We start from the raw sequence: 11,973 nt of genomic DNA on the forward strand, positions 1-11,973 counted from the left end.
TCTTTAAAAGTTTAGTAACTCATAAAGGCAAAAAAGGTATGTACTGTTATGTATAATAACAATACAGTATGTATTTTACTATTTAATAATGAATAAACATCTATACAATTTTTTTCTTAAAACTGAATCTGTAGTAAAAGAGCTGTGGTTCTATGCACTGGTTTGAGGATGTCAGGCATGTTTATAGCAATCTATTACATGAGCTTGCTGTGATAATTGCACCATGAGTTTCTTGTATCCTGTGTCATTTATTAATTAATTAATTTATTTATTAACAAAATGAATATACTTTATTACAGAAATTTTGGAAAATACTAATAAAATCAAAAAAGGATATTATCACAATAAGCTAAAGTAAGCATAAATATTTTTATGTATAACTCACTGTCTTTTCTCTGTGCATAATATACTTTAATAAGCATGGGTTTGCAGTGTATATTCTGTTATGTAACTCAGTAACTCACTTATTTCATTGAGAGTGTTATTCAACACTTCCATGTTTAGTAGCTGAATAATACTCTATTAAGAATGTGCCAACCCTTAAGAAATCAATCCCTGCCTGTTGGATCTTTGGGTCATTTCTGATTTTTTGTTATTATATAGAAAGTTGTGATTAATATCCTTGTAACTCAACTTTCTTTTTTTTTTTAAGATTTATTTATTTATTTAATTCCCCCCCTCCCCCGGTTGTTTGTTTTCTTTGTCTATTTGCTGCATCTTGTTTCTTTTGTCCGATTCTGTTGTCATCAGCAGCAGGGGAAGTGTGGGCAGCACCATTCCTGGGCAGGCTGCACTTTCTTTAACGCTGGGCGGCTCTCCTTACTGGGCACACTCCTTGCGCGTGGGGCTCCCCTACATGGGGGACACCCCTGCGTGGCAGGGCACTCCTTGCACGCATCAGCACTGCACATGGGCCAGCTCCACATGGGTCAAGGAGGCCCGGGGTTTGAACCACAGACCTCCCATGTGGTAGATGGTCGCCCTAACCACTGGGCCAAGTCCGTTTCCCTGTAACTCAACTTTTTATGTAAATCTATGATTGTCTATAAGATAATTTCTTGGATTTTTTTTCCAAATTCTACTCAATTTATTCATTTTTTTAAAAGATATTACATTAAAAAAATATGAGGTCCCCATTCACCACCACCACCACCACCCCACCACTCCCTCTACAGTAACACACTCCCCCATCATCATTTCACATCCATTGCATCTGGTGAGTACATCTCCGGGCATCACTGCACCCCATGTCCCGTGTTCCACAACATAGCACACACTTTCCCATGTTCCATTCAGTGGGCCATGGGAGGATATACAACATCTGACAATTGTCCCTGGGGCACCACCTAGGACAACTCCAAGTCCCAAGAATGCCTCGACATCTCTTCTCTTCCTCCCCTTCCCCACACCCAGCAGCCACCATGGCCACTTTTTGCACATCAGTGCCACATATTCTCGATTATTAACCACAATAGTTCATGAATAGAATATCAGTAAGTCCACTCTGATCCTTTCTGTATTCCTCCTTCCTGTGGACCTTGGCTTGGTTGTGTCCATTCCACATCTATGTCAAGAGGGGGTTTAGATTCCACATGGATATTAGATGCAACCCTCCTGCTTTCAGTTGTAGGTGCTCTAGGGTCCATGGTGTGGTGGCTGACATTCTTCAACTCCATGTTAGCTCGGTAGGGTAAGTCCAATAAATCAGAGTGTAGGAGCTGAAGTCTGTTGAGGCTCAGGGCCTGGCTATCATATTGTCAGTCCAGAGATTCAAATCCCCTAGATATATCTTAAGCCCCAGCACCAACTACAATTCCAGTAAAGTAGCATGAAAGGCTTGTGAAAAGAGATCCCATCTGAGTCCAGCTCCATCATTCAGAAACACCAGCTCCAAAGAAGGGCCAACTGACATGGCAGTGAACTCCATCTGCCATGACCATAGAACCTGTGGTTCTCTTTAGCCCTCAAAAGGACCAATATCTGGGGTTGTATCTACTTTATCTGTCTCTGAGACTCTGCTCAGGTGTGTATAAGAGCAATCCTTCTGACAACCTCCAGACTCTCTTTTAGAAACGCATAGCCACATGAACTCATTTGTCCTTTCCATTTCCCCCTTACTATAGGTCAAACAGCATTTTAAAGTCATGTTATTATATGTAGACAGGGATATTCTGCTGGTCCACATTGAACCTTTAATTTAAGGTCATTTTCAAGTTAAGTCATCAGCTGGTATTTGGTAGTGCTCCCTCGGTGCCAGGGAGGCTCATCCCCTGGTGTCATGTCCCACGCTGGGGGGAAGGCATTGCATTTACATGCTGAGTTTGGCTTTGAGACTGGCCGCATTTGAGTAACATGGAGGCTGTCAGGAGGGAACTCTTAGAAACAGTGCTGCTCTAAGCCTTGTTCTTATTTCAGGTGTATAGGCTCACAAGCATAGTCATTAGTATCAGGGGCTCACTGTTGGACCCTCATTCCTTCCTGGTCCTTACACTTGCACCTGGGGGAATGCCACTGCTCCTCTCGGGACCACGACAGAGTCCCCCCTCCCCCCGCCAGTAAGCCAGTCCTCCCCCAGGTGTTGTTTTTAATTGTTTCCACTATGAGTATATCCAAACAATTCCATGCACCCTGGACACATGCCCTGTATAAATCCCTGTCAACCATATATCGCCTGTCAATAACATCCCATACCAGTATTCCTCTGCTGCCATTGTTGAACCACTCTGTGATCCAAAACTTCCTGAAAAGTCAAGTCCAATATAATGTCAGGATCCCTTACTAGTAAAATGGAATATAGCAATGAGTTTAAAGGTTAGATATAGAATACATATTGATTTGGAAAAATTCTACATCCTATCTTTTTCTTTTCTTTTTTCCTAATTATTGAGCTTCTCTTCACAAGAGCCTTAGATCACAGTAATTCATATATACAATATACAGTACTCCCACACATCCACCATAAAACCTTTTCCCTTCCACAGTGATCTTTTAACTTATTCATATCATATTTACTGAAACTGATGAACAGACTCCGAGACAATAGCTTTCAAACAAGGTGACATTTGTGCTTACATTGTGGTCCATACTTTAAGCTATACAGTTTACTAAATTTTTTAGTTATCCGATGTTTTACATTACGGTTTACATTATTAGTCTGTCGTCCCCTATATGTTTTTGGTGTAATATTACATGTTTTATATCCATCCTTGTGTACTCTAGTGAAACTCCTCTCTTGCCCTCACATTTACCTTGGTTCCATTCTTTCTACATCCATTTTCCCCTCCCCTTGGGGCCCACAGCAACAGCCAATCTCCATTTCGCAAGGAGCCACATCCAGAGATACATACAAGAGTGTTGAGGGCCTGACTTGCTCAACTGCCCTAATGCCCTGGGAGCCACCCTTTCTCTCGAGAGACACAGTGCCCTCTATTTGATGGTATTAGTCTTCCCCAGGATGTGGGTCCACCCCCACTCTCACTACTTGGGTCTCTACCCAATGGTACAACCCACTCTGGCAAATGAGCATTCAGACATTCCCCAGGAGTCCGTCTCGCGTCAGACCATCCCCTTTAGCATCCTAAACAGGTAACCCTCCTAATTATATTTTGATACGGTTTTCTCAGCATTTTACTCTCAACCAACACCTGGCAATCTCCTATGTTGGTATGTTGCCCCTCCCTCCCCCCAACTTTTTGGGCAATATTACCCATCTGCTAATCCCCAGCCCCCTTAAACCCGCAAAGCCCCACCCAAAGGCAACCCCTTGCCCCCATTTTATCTCTTCTTTGTGCTCATACTTACCACCAGCTCATCATAGATTCCACCCCTGCAGACGTCAGCTCACATCCTTCCTCCACCCCCCGATTTCTGTAAGCTTATCTTCCAGTCTCTAGCTCTCTGAGGCAGCTTGCTTATTTCATATCATTGAGGTCATGTAGTATTTGTCCTTCAATGCCTGGGTTGCATCACCCAACATAAGGTTTTCAAGATTCATCCATGTTATCACGTGTGCTTGTAGTGTATTTGTTCTTAAAACCGATTAGTATTCCATTGTATGTATATACCACATTATATTGATCAACTCATCTGTTGATGGGCATTTGGGTTGATTCCAACTTTTGGCAATAGTGAACAATGCTGCTATGAACATTGGTGTGCATATATCGGTTTGTGTCCTTGTTTTCAGTTCTGTGGCGTATATACCCAGCAGTGGTATTACTGGGTCATATGGCAAATCTATGGTTATTTTTTTTGAGAAACCGCCAAACTGTCCTCCGGAATGGTTGGAATCTTCTGCATTCCTACCAGCAGTGGATGAGTGTTCCCATTCCTCCACATCCTCTCCTGCATTTGTATTCTTCTGTTTTTTTCATAGCTGCCAATCTTATGGAAGTAAGATGGTATCTCATTGTAGTTTTGATATGCATTTCCCTGATAGCTAGAGATTTGGAGCATTTTTTCATGTGCTTTTTAGCTATTTGTATTTCTTCTTTGGAGAAGTGTCTGTTTAAATCTTTTTTTACCATTCTTTAAATGGGTTGCTTATCTTTTTATTTTCAAGATATATGAGTTCTTTATATATGCAAGTTATAAGTCTCTTATCAGATATATGGTTGCCAAATATGTTCTCCCATTATGTAGGTTCCCTTTTTACTTTCTTGATAAACTCCTTTCAGGTACAGAAGGCTTTAATTTTGAGGAAATCCCTTTTATCTATTTATTCTTTTGCTGCTTGTGCTTTTGGTGTCATATTCATGAAGACATTTCCTATTACACGGTCTTATAGATGTTTCCCTACACTGCTTTCCAAGGTCTTTATGGTCTTGGCTCTTATATTTAAGTCTTTGATCCATCTTAAGTTGATCTTTGTATAAGGTGTGAGATGGTAATCCTCTTTCATTCTTCTACATATGGATATCCAGTTCTCCAGGCACCATTTGTTGAATAGGCCATTCTCTCACAGTTGAGAGGGTTTCATGGCTTTATTGAATATTATATGGCTAAATATACGAGGATCTATATCAGAACTTACAATACAGTTCCATTGGTCTGTGTGTCTCTCCTTATGCCAATACCATGCTTTTTTCACTACTGTAGCTTTGTAGTATGTTTTGAAGTCAGGTAGTGTGATTCCTCCAATTTCGTTTTTCTTTTTCAATATGTCTTTGTCTATATGGGGCCTCATTCCTTTCCGAATAAATTTCATAGCAAGTTTTTCTAGTTCCTTAAAGAAGGTTGTGTTGATTTTTAATGTGATTGCATTGAATGTGTAGATAACTTTTGGTAGTTTAGACATTTTAATAATATTTAGTCTTCCTATTCATGAACAGGGAATATTCTTCCATTTATTTAGGTCTTCTTTGATTTTCCTTGAACAGTCTTGTATAGTTCTCGGTGTATAAGTTTTTTACATCTTTAGTTAAATTTATTTCTAAATACTTGATTTTTTTATTTACTATTGTGAATGGTATTTGTTTCTTAATTTCCTCCTCATCTTGCTTATTATTGGAGTACAGAAATGCTACTGATTTTTGCACATTTATTTTAAAACCTGCGACTTTACTAAACTCATTTATGAGTTCTAGAAACTTTGTTGTAGACGTCTCAGGGTTTTCTATGTATAGGATCATGTCATCTGCAAATAATGAAATTTTGACTTCTTCCTTTCCAATTTGAATGCCTTTTATATCTGGTTCTTGCCTCAGTGCTTGAGCAAGTACTTCTAAGACAATGTTAAATAGAAGGGGAGACAGTGGGCATCCTTGTCTTGTTCCTAACTTTAGAGGGAAGGATTTTAGGATTTCTCCATTGTAAACAATGTTCGCTGTACGTTTTTCATATATACTCTTTTATTATGTTCAAAAAATTTCCTTGTATTCCAATCTTTGGGAGTGTTCTTATCAAGAACGGGTGCTGTATTTTGTCAAATGCTTTTTCTGCATTTATAGATATAATCATGTGATTTTTTTCCTTCAATGTATTTATATGGTGTATCACATTGATTGATATTCTTATGTTGAACCATCCTTGCATAGCTGGAATGAATCCTACTTGATTGTGGTGTATAATTTGTTTAATGTGTTGTTGAATACGATTAGCAAGTATTTTGTTAAGTATTTTTGTGTCTAGGTTCATTAGAGAAATTCGTCTGTAATTTTCCTTTCTTGTGGTGTCTTTGTTTGGCTTTGGTAGTAGGGTAATGTTGGCATTATAGAAGGAGTTAGGCAATGTTCCTTCTGTTTCAATTTTTTGGAATAGTTTCAGCATGATTGGTGTTAGTTCTTTCTGGAATGTTTTATAGAAATCACCTGTGACACCATCTGGCCCTGGCTTCTTCTTAGTTGGGAGGTTTTTAATGACTGATTCTATCTTTACTTGTGATTGGTTTGTTGAGATCATCAATTTCTTCTTTTGTCAATATGGGCTGCTTATGTGTTTCTAGGAATTTCTCCATTTCCCGTGAATTGTCATTTTTGTTGGAATATAGTTTTTCAAAGTATCCTCTTATGATCGTCTTTATTTCTGTGGGATCAGTGGTGATATCGCCTTTTTCATTTCTTATTTTGTGTATTTGCATCTTCTCACTTTTTTCCTTTGTTAGTCTCACTAAAGGTTTGTTGATTTTATTGATCGTCTCAAAAAACCAGCTCTTGGTCTTGTTTATCTTTTCAAGTGCTTTCTTATTTTCTATTTCATTTAGTTCTACTCTTATCTTTGTTATTTCCTTCCTTCTTCCTGTGGGATTAGTTTTTGTTTGTTTTTTTTTTTTTCTAATTCCTCCAAATGTGCAGTTAGTTCTTCAATTTTTGCTCTTTCTTGTTTCTTGATGTACGAATTTATGGCTTTAAATTTCTCTCTCAGTACTGCTTTTGCTGCATCCCATAAATTTTGGTATGTAGTGTTATCATTATCATTTGTTTCAAGGTACTCATTGATTTCTTTTGAGATTTCCTCTTTGACCCACTGTTTTTCTAAGAGTGTGCTGTTTAATTTCCAAATCTTGGTGTGAAATCTGGGCCTTGGCCCTTGCCAATGTCCAGCTTGACTCCACTGTGGTCAGAGATATTATTTTGTATGATTTCCATCTTTCTGAATTCATTCAGCCTTTCTTTGTGGCCTAGCATATGATCTATCTTGGAGAATGATCCATGTGCACTTGAGAAAAATGTATATCCTACTGTGTTTGGGTTTAATGATCTGTATAAGTCAATTAGATTCAGCTCCTCTAATATACTGTTCAAATATTTTGTTTCTTTAGTGATTCTCTTTTGAGACATTCTGTCCAGATTTCATACTGTTGTATTAAAATCCCCCACTATAATTGTAGATGCATCTGTTCTTTCACTTAGTTTTTCCAGCATTGCCTCACGTATTTAGAGGCGCCCTTGTTAGGGCATAAATATTTATGATTGTTCGATCTTCTTGACAGATTGTCACTTTCACTAATATGTAGTATGCTTCTTTGTCTCTCACAATTGTTCCGCATTTAAAATCTATTTTGTCTGATATTAATATAGCTACTCCTGCCTTTTTTTGGTTATTAGTTGCTTGTATGATTGTTTTCCAACTATTCACTTTCAGCCTCCATGATTCTCTGTGACTAAGATGTGTCTCTTGTAACCAGCATATAGATGGGTCATTTTTCCTTATGCAATGTCCCAGTCTGAATCTTTTGATAGGTGAGTTTATTTCGTTGACATTGAGTGTTACTACTTTCAAGGAATTATTTATGTTAGCCATATTTTGATTAGACTTCTCTTTGACATATTTTGTTTGTTTTTTTTCCCCCTTCTCTTTTTGTCTTTTCTGTTGCTCTTACACTCTTCTCCAACTCTGTCTGTCCCGGTTTTTCCTTTCTTCCTACAGAACACCCTTTAGAATTTCTTGAACGGGAGGTTTCTTGTTGGCATAGTCTTTCAGTTTCTGTATATCTGTGAATATTTTGTACTCTCCATCATTTTTGAATGCTAGTTTAGCTGGATAGGATATTCTTGGTTGGAAATTCTTTTCTTTTAGTACCTTGACTATATCATACCACCGCCTTCTTGCCTTCATGGTTTCAGATGAGAAATCAGCACTTAATCTTATGGAGCTTCCCTTGTATATATGGTTTTCTTTTCTCTTGCTGCTTTTAGAGTTTTCTCTTTGAATTGAGAGTTGGATAATTTGACAAGTATATGTCTTGGCGTGGGCCTGTTGGTGTTTATGACTATTGGGGTGCACTGTGCTTCTTGTATATGTACATGCATCTCTTTCAGTAGATATGGGAAGTTTTCAGCCATTATTTCCTGCAACACTCCTTCTGACCCTTTTTCCTTCTCTTCTCCTTCTGGGATGCCTATAATACATATGTTTGAGCATTTGGCTTTGTCACTCAGGTCCCTAAGTCCTAGCTGTATTTTTCCTATCTCTTTATCGATCAATTCTGCTATCTGTTTGATTTCTGATGTACTGTCTTCCCATTCACTAATTCTCTGCTCTGCCTCTTCTAGTCTGCTGATATTTGCTGCAAGTGTATTTTTGATTTCTTGAACTGTGGTTTTCATTCCCATCATATCTGTTATGTTTTTGCATATGTCTGCAATTTCCCCTCCAAGTGTTGTCTTCATGTTGTTAACCTCTTCCTTTACTTCATTAAATGTGTTGGTTATATATGTTCTGAGATCTTTAATTACTTGTGTGAAGTTCTGCTCCCCTACCTGGTTTTTAGTTTGTTCATTGGATTCAGCCATGTTTTCCTGATTACTGGTTTGGTTTGTAGATTTTTGTTGCTGTCTAGTCATCATTTTATCTTGACAGGTTTAATCAGTTCCTTAGCTTTTTGTCTAGTCTTGGGGATTAATTAGCTGTTGTTTTTGCATAAGTGTTATATCTTCTCTTTTTCACTTTGTTCTTCTTATTCTTATTTCTTATTGCTGGTTGAGTTCACTTTAAAGGACAGAATTAGGGCCAGGGAAAGGCAATTGTGTAAGCAAGGAAAAAGTGTAAAGTAGTATTGGTGATAAATGTTAACAGAGCAACAGTATGAGATCTGGGAGGATGGATATTAGATTCATGTAAGTTGTGTAGAGTTATAGCAGGAGATAGAGTACCTATAATGAGGTAGTTGATTGAATATGGTAGGAATATGGTATGAATTAAAAAGCTAGTGTTTTCGTGAGAGAGGGAAAGAGAAAAGAAAGGAATAGTTCCAAGAGTGGATAAAAGACAGAAAATAAAACAAAGGTATTAGAAATTAAGAGTTAGACACTTGTGGATCAAAGAAAGGGAGGTGGAACATAGGAGAGACAGTAGATGATGGAGGATATCAAGATGTGGTGGAAAGGGGCTAGTGTAGGTAACCAAAATCAATTCACACAGAAATGAGGCAGCGGAGGATGAGGAAACCCAGCAAATGTGAGTTGTTCCCTGTAGCACCTATTGTATAATTAAGATAAAATAAAATAAGAAGAAAATGAGGGACAAAAGAGAGAGAAAAGAAAAGGCAAGAAAGAAAATAAGAGAAAGGGGGTGGATAAAGGGAGGGGAACAAGTAGGGAAAAGAAAAAAGATATAGAACAACCACAACAGCAACAACAACAAAAACCCCTAAGTAACTGAAAAAAAAAAGACTTTGGGGGATACACTGGGAGAAAAGAGTAGGAGATAATGTAATGTTAGCAATCAGGACATTAAAAAATAAAAAAAAATAAACTAAAAAACAAAAAGGAAAAAATGCAAACATTGAGGGCTAGGACATTCAAGGGCCTCAGATGGACCTCAGGGCCTGATGGATTCAGGGATGGAAAGTCTGTGATATTGAAGACACAAGAGGTGTGAGTCTCTGGGGTGTGGGCCATCAAGGTTTAGGGGACTCAGACCTGGCTACCTCAAATCTGGCTAACAGGGAGCCTGGGAGCACCACCGTGCAACACAGCCTTCAGAGATCCCCGCAGCTGGGTGCCAGCCCTATGGGAGCGGTCACATCGGCAAACTCTTACCTATGTGTTGAACCCCACAATTCACTCACTCACTCAGGTCTATTCTGTGGCTGTATCACCAATTCGACTTCAGGACACCTCCCACCCTGTAAGCTCCTGGAACGGCCACCTGGACGCTCCTCTACACTGCAGTCAATTTAATGATGCAGCTCAGTAGCCAGGCCCAGGGGTAGGGCTCCAGCCGGAAATGCCAATAACAGAGTCCAAAACCAAAATTTCCACACTTCGCAAAATATTCCCCTAATCGGCTTACAGTTGTCTCCCACCCTACAGGCCCTGAAACAGTCTCCTGGTGATATCTCTTTATTGTGAACAATTTAAGGCTGCTTCAGATCAGCAGCCGGCCTTGGGGGGGGCAGGGCTCTAGGTGGAAGCCCTGTTATTTGTGTCCGCAGTCAAAAATTCCCCACTTCACAATAAAACTCCCATTTCTTTCCCCAGATCTGTCTGCAAAGGCCTCCTGTCCTGTTAGCTGCCCAATAGCCCGCTCAGGGCTTATGAATTCCCCAGCACCACAGAGCCTCCAGAAATCGCCACTGCAGTGCAGGTGCAGCGGCTTCTCCTACCCCAGGAGGGAGCATCCCATGCGCAGCTCCCACCTCCATGTAATAGAGCCTCAATTTTATCTTATACATGAATTTTCTCTGTTACCTTCCCACCAAATTGATGTACAGACACCTCCTGCCCTGCAAAATCCTGAAACAGCCTGGTCCCAAAGAATTTCCAACACTGCCCAGCCGCTTCTTTGCAGGAGAAATTATCAGGTATGCTCAATCAGCCACCATCTTGCCCCACCCAGCTCCTTCCCTATTTTTAATGAATAATATTTTCTTTGGATACTCATTCCATTTGATAAATGATGTAAAATTCCATTTTTTATTTAATTCCCAATAAATGAAACAGCTAAAATCATGCAGCATTTTTAAAAAGATATGGCTATTTTGTGTGTTGAATACATTTCTTTCTTAAGCATAAATCATATCAATCAAATGAGTAATTATAGGTTTTCATAGGATGCAAATAGATGGTTGTTACAGTACAAACAAAAAAGGAAATTTTGAAGATTTGGAGCAGGCTTGAATTCAGAAAAGATTGGATTAAGATTCTGTTAGAGAAATCAAGAGGGCAGAAAATTATTTTATAAGATAAGAAAATTACATGGAATGTAAAAATAGAGTCATTAATCAGCTATGTGCCCTGGGGAAAGCCTAGGAGGAAGTATTTATTCACCCTAATGTCCTAGAGGACTGTGCCTACATGTCTCCTAAAAGGGGGCTATTAATTCCTACTGAAACAAAATTCCTTTTCTTTCTTATGTATATAAATGGGCAGTGTCAGTCAGGTTTCCTGCTCATCTGTTTAACATATGTTTACATGGTGACTAAAACACACATGTACAGTGTCAAGTTCATCTATGGAGGAAACTGACACCTAAAAGCCTCATGTCACAAATTCTGATGGCAGGAAGTGGACATGATGATTCTACCTCCTGAAATAAATTCTTGTTCTTTTCTTGATTTCAACAGCTCTTGTCACCTATGGAAATGTCTCCACTCTTTGTTTCCCAAATGTAACTTGCTAAAGCACTAGCAGTACACTTTTGTTTTCATATAGGATTTATATTAAGTTACGGAAGATAGCATTTTATGAACAATTCAGAATGGAATTGGTGCACCAAAATTGAACTAGTTCTATAGAATGTGACATGAAATTCTAAAAAAGGTCTTAATAGGTACATAAATATACCAGGAAAAGAACAGGAATAGAACTGTAATTTGAAAGCATGCAAATATCTGACATCTATTTTATTTAAATCTTACAAAAAATGACACTGAATGTGGAGATCATTCTACATCTTATGGTATTAGTCATTCCTCCACTAATATCAGTTAAAAAGTCAGAATTTTTTAAACAAAGCACAAGCTTTTTCACACTTTGAAATATTTCTAAGCAAAGAGAACATCCTTTATGCATTATTATCAAAAGCAAAGGC

This window comes from Dasypus novemcinctus, chromosome 30 (genome assembly GCF_030445035.2).
Source record: "Dasypus novemcinctus isolate mDasNov1 chromosome 30, mDasNov1.1.hap2, whole genome shotgun sequence".
NCBI lineage: Eukaryota > Metazoa > Chordata > Mammalia > Cingulata > Dasypodidae > Dasypus > Dasypus novemcinctus.